The sequence below is a fragment of the Cydia splendana genome, chromosome 11 (genome assembly GCF_910591565.1).
Source record: "Cydia splendana chromosome 11, ilCydSple1.2, whole genome shotgun sequence".
In the NCBI taxonomy this organism is placed as follows: Eukaryota; Metazoa; Arthropoda; class Insecta; order Lepidoptera; family Tortricidae; genus Cydia; species Cydia splendana.
In genome coordinates, this window is record NC_085970.1 from 12,248,677 (window position 1) to 12,265,071 (window position 16,395).

The window sequence follows — 16,395 nt, forward strand, 5'->3', positions numbered from 1 at the left end:
TTTCGATCCTAATGGGATAAAAAAAATGTCCCAAAGTATTTTCTTATTGTGTTAACATTTATACTTTATATGGCGGTAACAAAAAGGAAAGTTTGAAAAATGTATCGACATTTTAGGACACTTTTTTTCTCCTATAAGGATGAGAAAATGGCTCGCGATCCTGACTAGAAATAACACAAAAGTGACAAAAATGGTCACAATATATAAAAATGATAAACAATAAAAGAAACGCTCATTTAATAGTCGCACTAACGCGCCGCCAAAAAGACGCTCCCATACAATCGAAGTTACGCTCTTAATTCAAAACGTCATTACATGAAATACTTACGTAACATAAATTTGTCTGATACTAGTTTTCGTGGCTATAAACTTTTTCTTGTGCGATTCGTTTTGGCTAGAATGGCGTGCAAATATTTTATGGCTCCCGAAACAAGATTGCGAAAAGCAGGCACATTCATAAATAAGCACAAAGTGAGTTATTTTGTTTACCTTTGTTACGTCCGCGATAACAACCTTTATTATTTTGAGGGGGTTTTCGAAAACATTAATTTCGGTCTATTGCAAGGAAGTAAAGGATGAAATGATACATGAATGGGCAGAATTTATATAAAAGAGAGTAGGCAGTAAGTTAGTTACCTGTTCGATTTACCAATCAGTATTTGCAATTTTTTTATATGTGACTAAATTACTCCATTCATAAATTGAAACCTCATCGTTTCATTAAAGAGTTATTATCAGGGTAAACTGAACAATTTCATAAGAAAAAACTGCATAAACTCGAATATTACCTTTTAAACAAAGTGAGTCTTATTTGATTAGTAAAACTATAATATAACAAGACAATTGAGTTAAAATATTTTAACTAGGTACGTACTTACGACCATACTACCTAAAGAGTAGCAGGATGTTTAAATAAGTGTAACATTGTATGAATTTTCATAAATACGATTTATGTTGTTAAAAACGATTTCATTCATTTTATATGAAACTATATCGTTTTCTACACAAGCAACCCATTACATATGAGAGGCTAGTAAGAAAGCTTTTGTACTTGGCTTGGTTGCTTTTTTCTAAAGAAGTTCCTTTGTAACGTTAAATATCTGGAAAAACCGTTGATTAAAATACCTCTCTTTGAAAGTTTATTGAAACTCCACGTGACCTATCTCCTTGCTATTTTAACACGAGCAAAAAGTAATTTTTATAACACTTTCTTTGAGTAGGCGTCAGCTTGAAAACTGAGACTTATGCTCACTGAAATCAGGATCAGGGTTAATATTTGCAAATTTTGGCGTCTTAAGTTGACATTATACTAAATAACATAGTACAAATAGCACTAAATTAACCTTACTGGTAGAGCTAATCTCCAGGTACAGATGTAGTGCATAATTGTTTTCCATCGTATTTTCTAGGAAATGTTCGAGTATTTGTCATGCTACTTCAGTCAACTCCAGTAGTTTTTGTACCGAAACAGACTGAAATAACAAGACATGTTCGTATGCGTGAAAAAACGATGGAAAATAATTATGCACTACATCTTATGTAACTGTATTGATAACGGTACCTACAAGACTCACAGTAAAATCGGTTTGCAGTTATGTTTTTTTTGTTAGCTATTTTTATAAAGTAAATAAGAGCACCGTGAACAAAGTTTTGTAGGATGCTCTAAAAATCGTTTGTCAAATCTTCGTATCTTATGTGGATCACAATGGCTGTATTTTATTTGTAATTAGGCAAGCGACAGAGTGTAAAAGCGCCACCATAAAGATCGGATTCCCATAAAAATATAAGGGATGTATTATGTAAGGTAAGGTATAGTGGTCACTGACATTGTATCGCTGCAAAGTTGGTCCAGAGTTAGCCTTGGTAGACTCTGTTAAGGGTCTCTATTGGTTCCCTTAAATTTTTTGTTCCGATTTTTTCAGTCCATAACGTTTTCCATCATAATTTTTATTAGTCATATTGTCAATACCTAGTCATATTTTTTAACAATGTTAATTGCAGTTCCGATTTTTGCAGGTCATTATTATTGTTAGTCATAAAATTTGTTACTCATAATATTCAAAGTACAGAAGGTATACCATTACATAATGTTGAAGGCAATAAACTTGCTTACAATAATCGTTGTAAGGTATTTTATCGCAGGTTAGAATGATAAGTAGGGGCTCTATTGCATTCCCTAAATTTTAAGTTCCGATTTTTTTAGACCATAAACCATAACGTTTTCCATCATTGATACGATAGCCGTGTTATGTAGAATTATCTCTTCTATGCAGACCTCACTTAGGGCAGGTATCTATAGATAAATGGAACTAACATTTTCTCATCTGTTTCCTGTTTATCTAGACCTGGGTATTCTACAAGGGTCTCTATTGGTTCCCATAAATTTTTTGTTCCGATTTTTTCAGTCCATAACGTTTTCTATCATAATTTTTATTATTCATATGTGACGTTCCACGGGAAAAGGTACCTTATGAGGGTTTCTAGTTTCGGAGATATTAAATGTTTTGTAAAGAGGTGAAAAAATGCTCAATTTTTTTTTATTGTGTGATCTGAAACCTTAATGCGTAACGTTTGTTTACCTGTTTTTATTTTTGTTATAAGTTAGTTATAAGCCTAGTAATGTCGTCTCAGAGTTTAGTAGAAAAGGTACCTTATGGAAAAAAGATTGAAAATTCCCAAAAAAACTAGTCAATACGGGGAAAGAAGTTTGGTAGAGAACTGTATTAGCATTCTGCAAAACTAATTTGATAATTTCAGTTCTGGTTGGGGCGCCTCGCAAATATTATAACCGTACATAGACCGAAATCACAAATCCAAGTAGACTGCTATTATACCAAAGTTACTCTCGTCAAGTCTTTCTTAACTAGAATAATCTTCATTTGGTTTGGTCGCATGCAGTAAATCAGCCATTGGTTTGCTGAAAAATGCCAATACCCGACGCATTACCTTATGGAATATCTGAGGTCATTGAACCTCAATGCCGCTTATCTTCAATAGCAACCGAAATATATTATTGATAAGAAATAGACGATTTATACCATCTTAACCCCAAAATATTATTAGTTTATCCTAACTGTTCCATCATCATCATGCCTCATCATGTAACTTGACCACAAGGTACCTTTTCATTACATACAAATTATTGGTCTTTTTTAAGATTATTATGACGAAGAACTAATTAAATTGGGGGCAGTTTAATGTAAATTAATATTTTCTATTCATAAAAGATAAACTATAATATGATTGATATTTTGTAGTGATGTATTATTAGATTTATTTCCATAAGGTACCTTTTCGTAAATGTATGGAGCAAATACTGTTATTGTTATGTAAGTTTAAAGTGGCATAAGGGGTTAAATATAGTATTTAGTTGGGGTTTTAGGATTTATTTCATTTGAATGACAGAATTTCTTTCATATGTGCTCAGAAAAATTGATTGTGTGTCACATTAAAAGTAAAAATATTCAATTTTGTGATTTTATATGAAAAAGTCAGAAAATACATTTTCACCTCTAAATCGGTATTGTTTTTTGCTTAAACTGTCTGTCAGTGTCGTTTTCTAATAGATAAAATTTAAATCTTGAGAGCTCATTGCAATCAATCGTGAAAATGAAATAAAACTTTATTTTCAAGAGATTGGTTAGTATACACATAAATCAGTCGATATCAAAAGTTTCTATTTGCATTACAGAACAAGTCGCAATATTTTTTTAATCTCAGATATATAAGGCATTATTATTTGTAGTCAACTATGTAACTTACTTCAGGAACATAGTTTTTTAGGCGGCTAAACTTAAAACTTCTCTATCGTAAAGTTGCTCATTTCACAACATTATTTTCAAAAAATCATATCTCTGTAACTACGCAACCTAGAAGGTTGATCTTTTGTGTTATCGATAGGTTATTTATTGTAGATTACTGGGGTATGCATAACTCCATACCCGCCATAAGGTACCTTTGACCGTGGGACGTCACATATTGTCAATAGTTATAAAATTAAACAATACAAATTGCATGCTTGCCTACCTACCTGGGGATAAATTTTTATTTGGCTTACTGATTTCCCCTCCATTTCTTATTTTTCATGTAGTTTATTAAGCCATTTCGTCCCGCCAACGAGTCGACGGAGCCCCGCTTCCCCGCTATTTCCGCTCTGAGGGACACAAGGTAACTAACGAACCTACCTGAGGAAACAGATTTTTTATTGTTTGGCTTACTGATTTCCCCGCCATTTCTTATTTTTCATGTAGCTTATTAAGCCATTTCGTCCCGCCAACGAGTCGACGGAGCCCCGCTTCGCGGGGCCGTATTTCCGCTCTGAGGGACACAAGGTAACTAACAAACCTACCTGAGGAAACAGATTTCTTTTTTCTTTATATGAAGGATGTTATTGATTTGGTTTCTTAGACGTAATTCACTTTAATCATTAAAAATGGGGGTCCCTTTGTTTGACATAATTATTGAAAGTCATAATGTTTAATATGATAGCTCCTAAATATTAGAATATTAGAGGATATCATTTTCTGACTATCGAAATTCGAAACAGTAAGTTTATGGGAAACAAAGGGATGACATTAAAAGGATATGATTAACGACCATTACTCCGATAAAATATAAGCCTTAAAATATTTCTGAATAATTATTGATATACCTTTGAATGTTATACTCATCAATTTTATAACTTTTGTGATTATGGCGTTTAATATTATAGATGTTTAACATTAGAACTATGAAACGTTATACTTAACAAAAATTATGACTTTTGATGTTTATGTCCATAAATTATATGGATATAAATTTCTGACTATCGAAATTCGAAACAATAAGTTTATGGGAAACAAAGGGATCCCCTCTGTTAAATGTCAAATAAAATATGGGAACAACAAAGTGTCAAGTGTCGTTGGCATACATAATCGATACATTATCATAGTACCTTAATATAAATTCAGGCCCCCACTTAAATCCAGTGCGACGGATTGCCGTGGCATTATGCTGAGTGGGGAAGCGCTAAATGTTTCTATTACGTCTTCTTTTTCTTTTTCTACTATTATGTCGTTAAATAAATGTATTTTCTTTTATTTATTTCTTTTAAAACAACAACAGATTTTTGTAGTTCGAATGCTACTCCTGACGCTGCTATTTTCGGAATAAAATAGAAAAGAACATCGCTTTGATTCACGCAGATTGCAGGTGCACCTGCAATGTAGCATCGTTTCTTTTCCGCTCTAGGTACACAATTCATTGAACAAACATGGTACGCAATCCTATTTCAAAGTTCACAGGAAAACGGAAACACAGCAACAAACATGGCAAGCCATATCTAGCCAACATACACAGCCATATTCATTAAAAGGGCAGAGATTAAAGGGATAGAAATGGGTCATGTTTCTCGTATTTACATGTCATGTTTGGCCGTGGGATAACATTTACGCTCCGAGAATTTTGTGTATGAGTCGACGTGATTTTATTTGCATAGCGAAAATATAAATTATTGACCGAAGCGAAGCGAAGGTCTACGTTTTGACACTGGCGTTTTGCTTTCGTATGTCCGGATGTTCTTCTCTACAGGTCGCAATTCTTAACTGATTCTCATGAAATTTTGTCACCAGATTCTATGACTAAATAAAAATTTTTTGTCAACCCGGTTTTTGGAAATTTTCAAAAATGGCGGAGTCGTGATACCTGTCGCCTAAACAAATAGTCGTATCGATATCATAAGAGTTTTTTCTTTTTGAGACATGTTTACAGAGTTAATAGCAAAAAATGCAGAAAAAAATTATCGCTGGTTTAGGCGGTATTTAGTTTTGTATTTCCGGATGTTCTCCTCTACAGGTCGCAATTCTTAACCGATTCTCATGAAATTTTGTGACCAGATTCTATGACTAAATAAGATATTTTTGTCAATCCGGTTTTTGGAATTTTTTTTAAATGGCGGAGTTGTGATACCTAGCGCTTAAACAAATAATCGTATCGATATCATAAGAGTTTTTTCTTTTTGATATATGTTTATAGATTAAATGTCCAAAAATTCAGAAAATTTGTATCGCTGGTTTTGGCGGTATTTAGATATTTCGTTTTTACTTGAGAATGAGTAGCTAAATTTCGTCAGCTTTAGTAAGAACTATCATGGCGCATTTTGCAAACGTTCGCTTTTTTTGTTTGCATCGGGAGGTCCCTGGTTCCATCCCCAGTAATTGTATGCTGCTACACAACTTTTTGTATTTTTTTATACTTAAATTTCGTATCAATTGTTGTTTTTTATTTTATTATTTTATTTTGAAAAAATGAAAAAAATCGTATTTTTTATTTATCAAGCGCGGGCTAAGCGTATTCGTTTAATTTTTGCAAGAGATGATGGCTTTTTGCGCTTTAAAGAAAATTTGATTCTTGAATATACGGCGCCATACCTTTGGCCTCTATGCTCGTCTAGATGGCGACACCATTTTATATTTAACAATTTTTACTCATATCAGTAAAAGAACATGGGTCAAAATCATATGGCGTTCTAAAAATAAAAAAAATCATTTATCCATACATGTATACATTTATTGATATTTTTTATTCATTTTCATTTTAATCCTGTATCGAAAGATGGCAGTAAATTTACAGCACTGATTTACAGTGACTACAAAATTTAGTACGACAATAACCCTCTACTATAGGGACCGTGCGCGTTGGAGGGCCTGCCATCTTGTGGCCTGAATCGGAAACATATGCGCACATGTACATTGCCAAAGCAAGTGCTACCATCAACCGTTCTCATAGGTACGTTTTCTTGTGCATAGCACACTGAGAAAAAAAACTAACAAAAACACACTTAGAATTACAAAAATAAAACTTAATCCGGGGACAAGGAGAGTCAACTAATAGGAACAAATTGACTTTTGCAATTTCCATTTAGTAGGAAATACAATTTCTATATTTGTAATTTGAAGTATGCTAGAGTAATTTCAGAAATTTGGTTTTGTTATTCCGAGAGGTGCTTTAGCAATATCGGAGGTGATGACGTCATGGGTGAAAACTAACCGTTTTGTAATTCTAAGCGTGCTTTAGCAATATCGGAGACGATGACGTCATAGGTTTTACTAAACTGTACTGCGATTCCAAGCTAGCTGTTGTTATTCTAGAGATAATGACGTCACAGGCAAAAACTAAACTGTTTGCAATTCCTCCGCCCCTAGCAAACGGGCGCCGCGAGAGCATGTCGCGCGCGTGGTAGCTACCCGTCTCTATTTCTGTCTGTATGAATAAAAAAGCATTTGGTAGTATATCTCTGTATTAAAGAGGCACTATAAAAGCCTGTCGAGATATTCTACCCATTCCTTTCTTATTCATACAGTCAGAAAGAGACTAGTAGTTATTACGCGCGCAACATGCTCTCGCGGCGCACCTGTGCTAGGGAGGTTGGAATTGCAAACAGTTTAGATTTACCTATGATGTCATTATCACTAGAATAACAACAGCTAGCTCGAAGTTGCAGAACAATATATTCCTGTAGACCCCAACTACACAGTAGGTCGCGGGTTAATATGTCCATGGCCCACAATATATCCTAAATTTATTATTTAACTTAAGTATGTTTTAAACAAAGAAGACACGAGACACGCCCGCCCGACATCCGACACAATACTAACTCTAACCAAATGAACGTAGCAAGTAGTAAATTTTACTAAAATCACTAACATTCGTTTCGCTGTGTTGGTATTACAAAACTCGTTTAGTGATTGGTACAATAATGAACATAAACACAACAAGTCTATCTACTAAATACCAGTAAACTTTGTAATGTCGCTATAGTAACAACTGAATTGTTATTTTAAATGGGGTAATGTTATTCCCGCGAACTCGTTTTTTAGATATTACAAAACTATGTAAGTGAGACATTTACTAAAATCATAACTTGAAATCACAGATGCTTTTTTCCAAAAATCACAAACTTTACTAGTAAAAATCGGAGAATTTTAGTAGTAATAAAAATGGATTGTAACAAATACTGAACTTTGTTTAATGCTCCATTTACTAAAGTCTGTTTGCTGAAATTAGATTTAGTATTACTGAGCTGTTTGTAGAAATAAATAAATTTTACAGAAATAGTGAAACTTCCATGATTACTACTAAAACTTCATTTTTTCCCCCAGTACAGAACTGTTCATTAATTCCTGGTGATGATTTTTCTCTCAGTGTAGGTTCTGCCATCTTGTGGGCTACATCGGAATCATTAACTACACATCTACGCTTCGCGCCAAAGATCTGACGGCTCCTGTGCTGCCCCCTATAGTTCATGCACGTCCCCTATACAATCTATTCTCTTTAGAATTTAGATTAGTTAGATATTTAAATTCTTACTCGACTAAAATTAAAAGCATGAAACTCCTTCTATTGCGACTCGAGGAGGAACAAAGACTGAAAAGACTGCATGCATTTCTTTGTACATTTATTTTGTAAATTTAAGATTTACGTTATGAAGTTTTTGCTGCGAAGTTTCTATGGCCACCATTCCTAAGTAAGAATATAACACTAGTGTTATAGCACTGTCATTGAAATTACAAAATTACAGCAGTCAAAAAGGGTATCAAAAAATTGGAAACATTACCTAATAAATAATCAATGGATGGGTGTCCTTCTTGATGGCTTAATATTATGTTCATGTTTGTGTCAATATTAAATATCACCTACCTACCTAAAATAAGTGGCAGTTTAAAATAGTATACCATTTCCGAAAATTACAATGTAGGTCTGTATGTTATTATAATTAACATCCGTTTATTTTCCTGGCTGGTCAGAAGTAGTAATAATTTTATAACTGGAAAAGAAACCTTAACAACTAAATAAGAAAGTCCACATTTCAATACAAAGTCTAGAAGATACGAGCTTACAAAAGGAAATGAGTGTTTAATTGCAATATTAACGCAATGCTAAAATTAATTTCTCTAGCATACATATCTAATCTAATTATTAATGCTTTCGCTACGATTTAACTCCGCGCTGGAAATAAATCATTTTAATTAGTTTGGAACTAGTAAATTTTAATCACGTTAATTGTATAGCTTAAAATGGCACCTATAAATAAATCGTAAATCATGTATTTTAGGTACCTACCTATATTTTTTTGAGATGACGATAAAAGCGCATACTTTTACCAGTATTTTAACTTAAGTATAATACTCATTTACAACTGGGGAACAAATCAAATTATTAATATTTTTTTTACGTTGCAGCAGTTACTGTAGCCTATGGGCGCCCCCAGAGGTGTCCAGAGAAGTATATGTGACATACTAAAGAAAAAGTGACCAAAGAAAAAAATTACATGTGTGCTGGTGGTATTATAAAGTATTTTCCATTCAATATATTAAAACCTTTATTTACTGTTCTCCTATTAGGTATTATTATTTCTTCTACTAGCAATATGGCAGTTCTTCCGCTTCCTGCACTTTGATTGAGACGCTATTAAGCGCCGTTCAATATAAAGTCTAGTTAATTTTATAAAGTTATCTAGTTGGTTTCCTAGTAATAGGAAATCTTTGTCTCTTCACTTTAACATCGGGCTTGTTGAAAGATCTTGTTAGCGATTTTCCATTTTATTGCACTAATATTGGAAAAATTATTTTGTTATAATCGGTAGTTATCTAAATATACTGTATTTAATTTATATTATTAATTACAATAAATATTGTATTCTGTATTATGTGCATTAAATTAAAAGCATTACTAAATAATACTTAAACATGTTATAAATACGCAATGATTATATTTAAGTAATAATTAATTATACGTTAATAAGGCTGTTTCAGAACTTAAATAAATCTTATGCGGCTTGGAAACGCCAGAGAGAAAAGATTACATTAATTAGTTTCAAATCCTTAATAATTCACTCTACTTCAATTAAAACTCAAGTCTTAATTGTCGATATCCATTAACGAAGTAGGGTAAGTCTACTTAAAAAGTTTTTGTTATATTTCATTCAAAACAAAAGACGGTCGCGGACGGTGTCGGATGGGAGTTGAACAGGAGAATATTAACCTGACTTTACACGTCATTCAAAATAAGCCAGATTTAGATAAGATTCGTTACCCGATGACCGTGAATGCTGTTTCCTTTGTTCGAAACATCTGGATGTATTATAAATTCTTTATACGCGATATTATCCATAGACATCCGTATCCGTATCCGTATACATCTGGGGCATCGCTTTGTATGGGTGATAGTGAAGTGATTGAAGTGAAGTGAAGGTGATTGTATGGGAGAAAGATAGGAAAAAAAGGTTGTGGAGAAGAATGGAGAGAATTAGTTGGACGTAGAAAAAACGAAGAGGAAGTGCTGCAAATTGTTGGAGAGAAGATTTACCTACTGAGGACCATAGAGAATAGACGAGGCAAAATGATAGGTCACTTGATAAGACACGACACTTTCTTTAAAACTATATTAGAAGGCAAGATTGAAGCTAGGAGAGGAAGAGGAAAACCACGAGCAAGCTATACACAACAACTAAAAGCAAAAGCAAATGTCGTGTCTTACAGGGACCTAAAAAACCTGGCCGAGGACCGCGAAAACTGGCGCATACTCCACCGACAAGAGCCATGCTCTTAAATTTTGATGATGATGATGATGATGATATTATCCGTTTCCATAGTATTATTTCATGAGTAACTATCGCTGTAACCGAAGACAATCCGTCAATCATATGACAAAGGATGACTCACGCTAGACCGGGCCGGGGCCGGGCTGGAGCTTCCGGCGCTTCGTTTTCTACGAAAAGCACCAGGTGATCACCGTTCAGCCGTCGCAGAAAATGAAATGTCGGACGCCTCGGCCCGATCTAACGTGAGCTTAAGTTATAAATAAATAAACTAGTGGCTCTGTGAGCTGTAGACCTCGCGAGCAGAGCTTAAAACTGAAAAAATGTATGGTTCCGTTGTTTAGAAGAATTTAGAGAATCTAATTTGACCATAAAAACTTAACTATCAATTGCTTACAAAATTCGGGAATTTGTTTAGATATGCGACCTGTAGAGTAGAACATATGGACAATTCAAACTTACACTGATATCAGAAAGACATCTAACTGATGTCATTTAGTTATCGTGCATTTCACTCGTTCTTGTCCGTATATGTATTGGCGCAAGCGAGACGCACGACTACTAAATAACATGATAAAAATATCATCCCGATGTCAGTGTACGGTCGATGCCCCTTAAGTATCCACGTCGCCATACTAATTGTATAGAAAAGTGGATAGAATTAGACCAAGAAAAGTCTGCAGAGATTTTGACAGCACACGCAGTGCCAATGTTATTTGTGCCAGTGTCAAAATTTCTGCAGACTTTTCTCGGTCGAGTGTGGCCCATAATTTCCGAAAATCATTTTTTCTTCGAGGCAATTACTCCGTTCTCATATTTTGCGTTGCCCATAATTTCCCGAAATCATTAATTCACGGTAGCAATTTTATTACTCCGTTCCCATATTTTCCCAATGGTTTTCTTCCGCAATCGCCTATTTTTAATATTTTTAAATTAATCTTTTCCGTATAGTTTTCGTTCTTTTAAATATCAAGGATAATATTTTCTTGTTACTGTATGTTAATAGTGTAGTAATTATATTTGTTTCTTGTAGGTATTTCACATACAACAAATATCAAAAACACTAAAATTAAAACATAATTAAAAAAAACTACAAGTAAAAAACCAAACGCTGTCAGCCAATAACTCTAACCTGCCTATATCTGGGAGCAGATTCGTTTTTAGGGTCATCAAAAAAAAATAACCCTTACCTACCTACCTCTGGGAGCACTTTCGTTTTTAGGGTCATCAAAAAAAATAACCCTAACCTACCTATCTCTGGGAGCAGTTTCGTTTTTAGGGTCATCAAAAAAAATAACCCTAACCTACCTATTTGAAAAAAACCTGGTTATTTAAAAAAAAAAAAAAATATATATATTAAAAAAAAGAGAAAATATGGAGATACAGAATATTTAGTTAGTGAAAAAAAAAGCCTACTGGTTATTTTAACTACTGGGATCAAAAAGAAAAGGGAATAAATTGAGAAAGGGAAAATTTAGTTTCTGAAAAAATGTCCACGAAAAATTAAATAAAGCGAAGAAATTCCACTGGGAAAAAATGAGAACGGAGTAATTGCCTCGAAGAAAAAATGATTTGCGGAAATTATGGGCCATTTTAGCGAGGCGATTAAAAGGCTCTAGGATAATGTTAGTTAGACTTTGAGCCCGGGAAAGCGCAACGTACGAGCAACCTACAGCTAGTTCCCTGATCCCAAGGTCGACCACTACTCTAGGCAATGTTAACCCCTGCGATTTGTGGATGGTGACCGCCCATGCTAAGGGGCTGTCCATAAATTACGTCATCTATTTTTGACGATTTTTGACCCCCCCCCCCCCCCTAAAATCATCCAAAAATCATGCTTCATGTGATCCTGTTTCCTCCTACATCATCCGATGTCCAGACCCCCGCCCCCTAATTTGAAATGACGTAATTTATGAATAGCCCCTAACGTAAGTGGAAATTGACTCCTGGAACAGCCATGCCCTTGAACTTAAACCGCTAAAAAAATGTTCAAACAAAAACTCAAACGAACTCGCAATCACGATGTTTAAGTGCAAAAAATAAATAAAAACAGTTGCATTTACTGGGGATCGAACCGGGTACCTATCCCATATCCTTGCTTGTAAGCGTCTTTCCAACTGCGCTATGATAGCATTTAGATGAGCTGACGAAATTTGGTTACTTACTCTCGAGTAAGAATTTAAATATCTAATCTAAAGAGAATAAAGTTTATAGGGGACGTGCATGAACTATAGGGGGCAGCACAGCAGTGTTGGCCGAAAGTTAATCCAAATTGAAAATGCTGGCCATTAACCATTATAAATTGAACCGTAATCTGTAATCGTCCGTTACGGTTTAAGGTTCAATTTATAATGGTTAATGGCCAACATTTTCAATTCGCATTAACTTTCGGCCAACACTGCAGCACAGGAGCCGTCAGATCTTTGGCGCGAAGCGTAGATGAGTAGTTTATGATTCCGATGAAGCCCACGAGATGGCAGAACCTACTATGCACAAGGAAACGTACCTACAAGAACGGTAGATGGTAGAACTTGTTTTGGCAATATACATGTTTCCGATTCAGACCACAAGATGGCAGACACTCCAACGCGCACGGTCCCTATATGTAGTAGAGGGTTATTGTCATACTAAATTTTGTAGTCACAGTAAATTTACTGCCATCTTTCGATACAGGATTAAAATGAAAATGAAAAAAAAAATATCAAAAAATGTATATATGTATGGATAAATGATTTTTTTTATTTTTAGAACGCCATATGATTTTGACCCATGTTCTTTTACTGATATGAGTAAAAATTGTTAAATATAAAATGGTGTCGCCATCTAGACGAGCATAGGCCAAAGGTATGGCCGTATATTTAAGAATCAAATTTTCTTTAAAGCGCAAAAAGCCATCATCTCTTGCAAAAAATAAACGAATACGCTTAGCCCGCGCTTGATTTAAATACGATTTTTTTCATTTTTTCAAAATAAAAAAATAAAATAAAAAACAACAATTGATACGAAATTTAAGTATAAAAAAATACAAAAAGTTATGTAGCAGCATACAATTACTGGGGATGGAACCAGGGACCTCCCTATGCAAACAAAAAAGCGAACGTTTGCAAAATGCGCCATGATAGTTCTTACTAAAGCTGACGAAATTTAGCTACTCATTCTCAAGTAAAAACTAAATATCAAAATACCGCCGAAACCAGCGATACAAATTTTCTGAATTTTTAGCCATTTAATCTATAAACATATATCAAAAAGAAAAAACCCTTATGATATCGATACGACTATTTGTTTAGGCGCCAGGTATCACGACTCCGCCATTTATAAATATTTCCAAAAACCGGATTGACAAAAAAAAAATCATTTAGTCATAAAATTCGGTCACAAAATTTCACGAGAATCGGTTAAGAATTGCGACCTGTAGAGGAGAACATCCGGACATACGAAAGCAAAATGCCCGAGTCAAAACGTAGACCTTCGCTTCGCTTCGGTCAATAAATAAATAAATAAATAATGGGGTACGAGTATTTAGTAACTGCTTCCTTAGAGTCAGGTGCTTACCGTGAGCACACTTAAATATCGGAACGAGTATATCCGAATTATGTCTCTGGCATCTCTGACATAATTCCGTGTTTACACTCACAGTTACTATTTCCTTTACATTTTCTACTTCAGTTTTGTTTACAAATGTTATATTAATACAAGAAACCATAATGCTAAACAAGCTTAAAGCTGTCTGATATGTCTCGCAAAATTACTTAGAACCCACACATTTTTCCCTACGTTTTTCTCTTCACTTTTTAAATACTACGATGATGGCAAATAAGCTTAGCATTAGCAAGCTTTATGGTTGGCGGATATCACGACCAGTACGGATATTTATTTATTTATTTAAACTTTATTGCACAAAGTATATACAAAATGTACAAATGGCGGACTTAATGCCAAATGGCATTCTCTACCAGTCAACCATAGGGCCAAACAGACATCTACAATTGGTGCAGAGAGAGAAATATACCTATTCAGTGAATATAAAAAAAGCAAACTATACATATAAACTACATAAATAAATAAAATATGTATAAACTACTACATATTTATACAATACATACTATAAATATAATAATGATGGATATTATTCGAACTCTTGTTTTAGCAAATGCTTACGCAACAACCGCTTAAAAGAAAACTTACTTGGAGCTTGTCTAATATTTAGAGGGAGTGAATTCCAAAGACGACTAGCCTGGACGGCGAAAGAATTAGTCATAAAACCAGTACGGTGAGAAGGTATGGTCAGTTTGAGAACGCGGGAGGTACGCAGCTCACATCCTGGACGAGGAGTATCGAAGACGAATTTACTTTTGAGATATCCAGGAGCAGAAGGCTCAAACAGGATCGAAAATAGGATACAAAGGATCCGAAAGGACCTACGACGACGGATGGAGAGCCAGTTGAGCTGCCGGCGGTAAAAGGAGACATGATCGTATTTACGAAGTCCAAATATAAATCTAATACAGTTATTGAGTAGACGGTCTAGTTTATTGAGTGATTCCTGAGTGGCATTAGTAGTACACACATCCCCGTAATCAATTATTGGTAACACTAAGGACTGCACTAACATTTTTTTCGTGCTTACAGGCAGAAAGTTTTTAAATTTATATAGAGTTCTAAGTGTACCTGTGACCTTCCGACTTGTCTCCGAGAGCTGACCAGACCAGGAAAGGTTGGAATCTAAAACTAATCCGAGATTCTTAACCCGACTGCTCACCGGAATTACAGTATCCTCAAAAAGGATCGGAGCAACAGGTACTGTACTCAACCTAGACATTTGCCACTGGCTACCTAAAATTATGGCTTGGCATTTAGCTGGATTTACACAAATGCCAAAGCTAGCAGACCACTCGGCGATGTAATCCAAGTCAGCATTTATGGATGAGATAGCCGTGTTTATATCTTCCACGTCAACTTGCGCGTACAGCTGAAGATCGTCTGCGTACAAATGGTAAGAGCATCGAATCTTGGCGGTAATAAGATTAATAAAAATTGAAAAGAGAAAAGGAGAGAGAATACCGCCTTGAGGTACTCCAGTACTCAGTTCAGACCAATCAGATAACGAGCGGCTGGCACGGACTGCCTGGGCTCTATCGGAAAGATATGAAAAGAACCACTTTGTGGCATCTGAAGAAACCTGCAAATGAGTAAGAGTAGCCAAAAGTAGGTCATGGTCTACCGCATTAAAGGCGTTGGAGAAATCTATCAGCACTAACACCGTAACTTTGGAAGATTCCATACCGAGTCTTATGTCCTCTGTAACTTTAAGTAGAGCGGTGGTGGTGCTGTGTCCAGACCGGAAACCAGACTGCAGCGGTGAAAGGAGACTGTTGCTATGAACAAAGTGTGAGATCTGTTTGTGGGCCGCGGCCTCCAGTATTTTGGACAGAAACGGGAGAATAGATATGGGACGAAAGTGGCTAAGTGAGCTCGGATTATTAATTTTGGGGAGTGGGATGACAAACGCCTTACGCCAGCATGATGGGAAAACGCCAGTGAGTAGAGAAGTATTGACTATGTGAGCAATAACTGGCAAGACGCTGTCCAGAATGTGAATAATCATAAGACGACTGACATTATCATGGCCAACGGCCTTAGATTTAATTGATACTATAATTTTGCGGATTTCTTCAATGGCGACAGGAGAAAAAGTAAAAGGAACGATATCTGGAGAAGTAAAAGAGGCAATGAGAGATAAAGTTTTGAATTTAATTAATGGATTGAGAGTTGATGTTTTAGAAAAATGCGAATTTAACTGGTTTAATGTAAAAGAA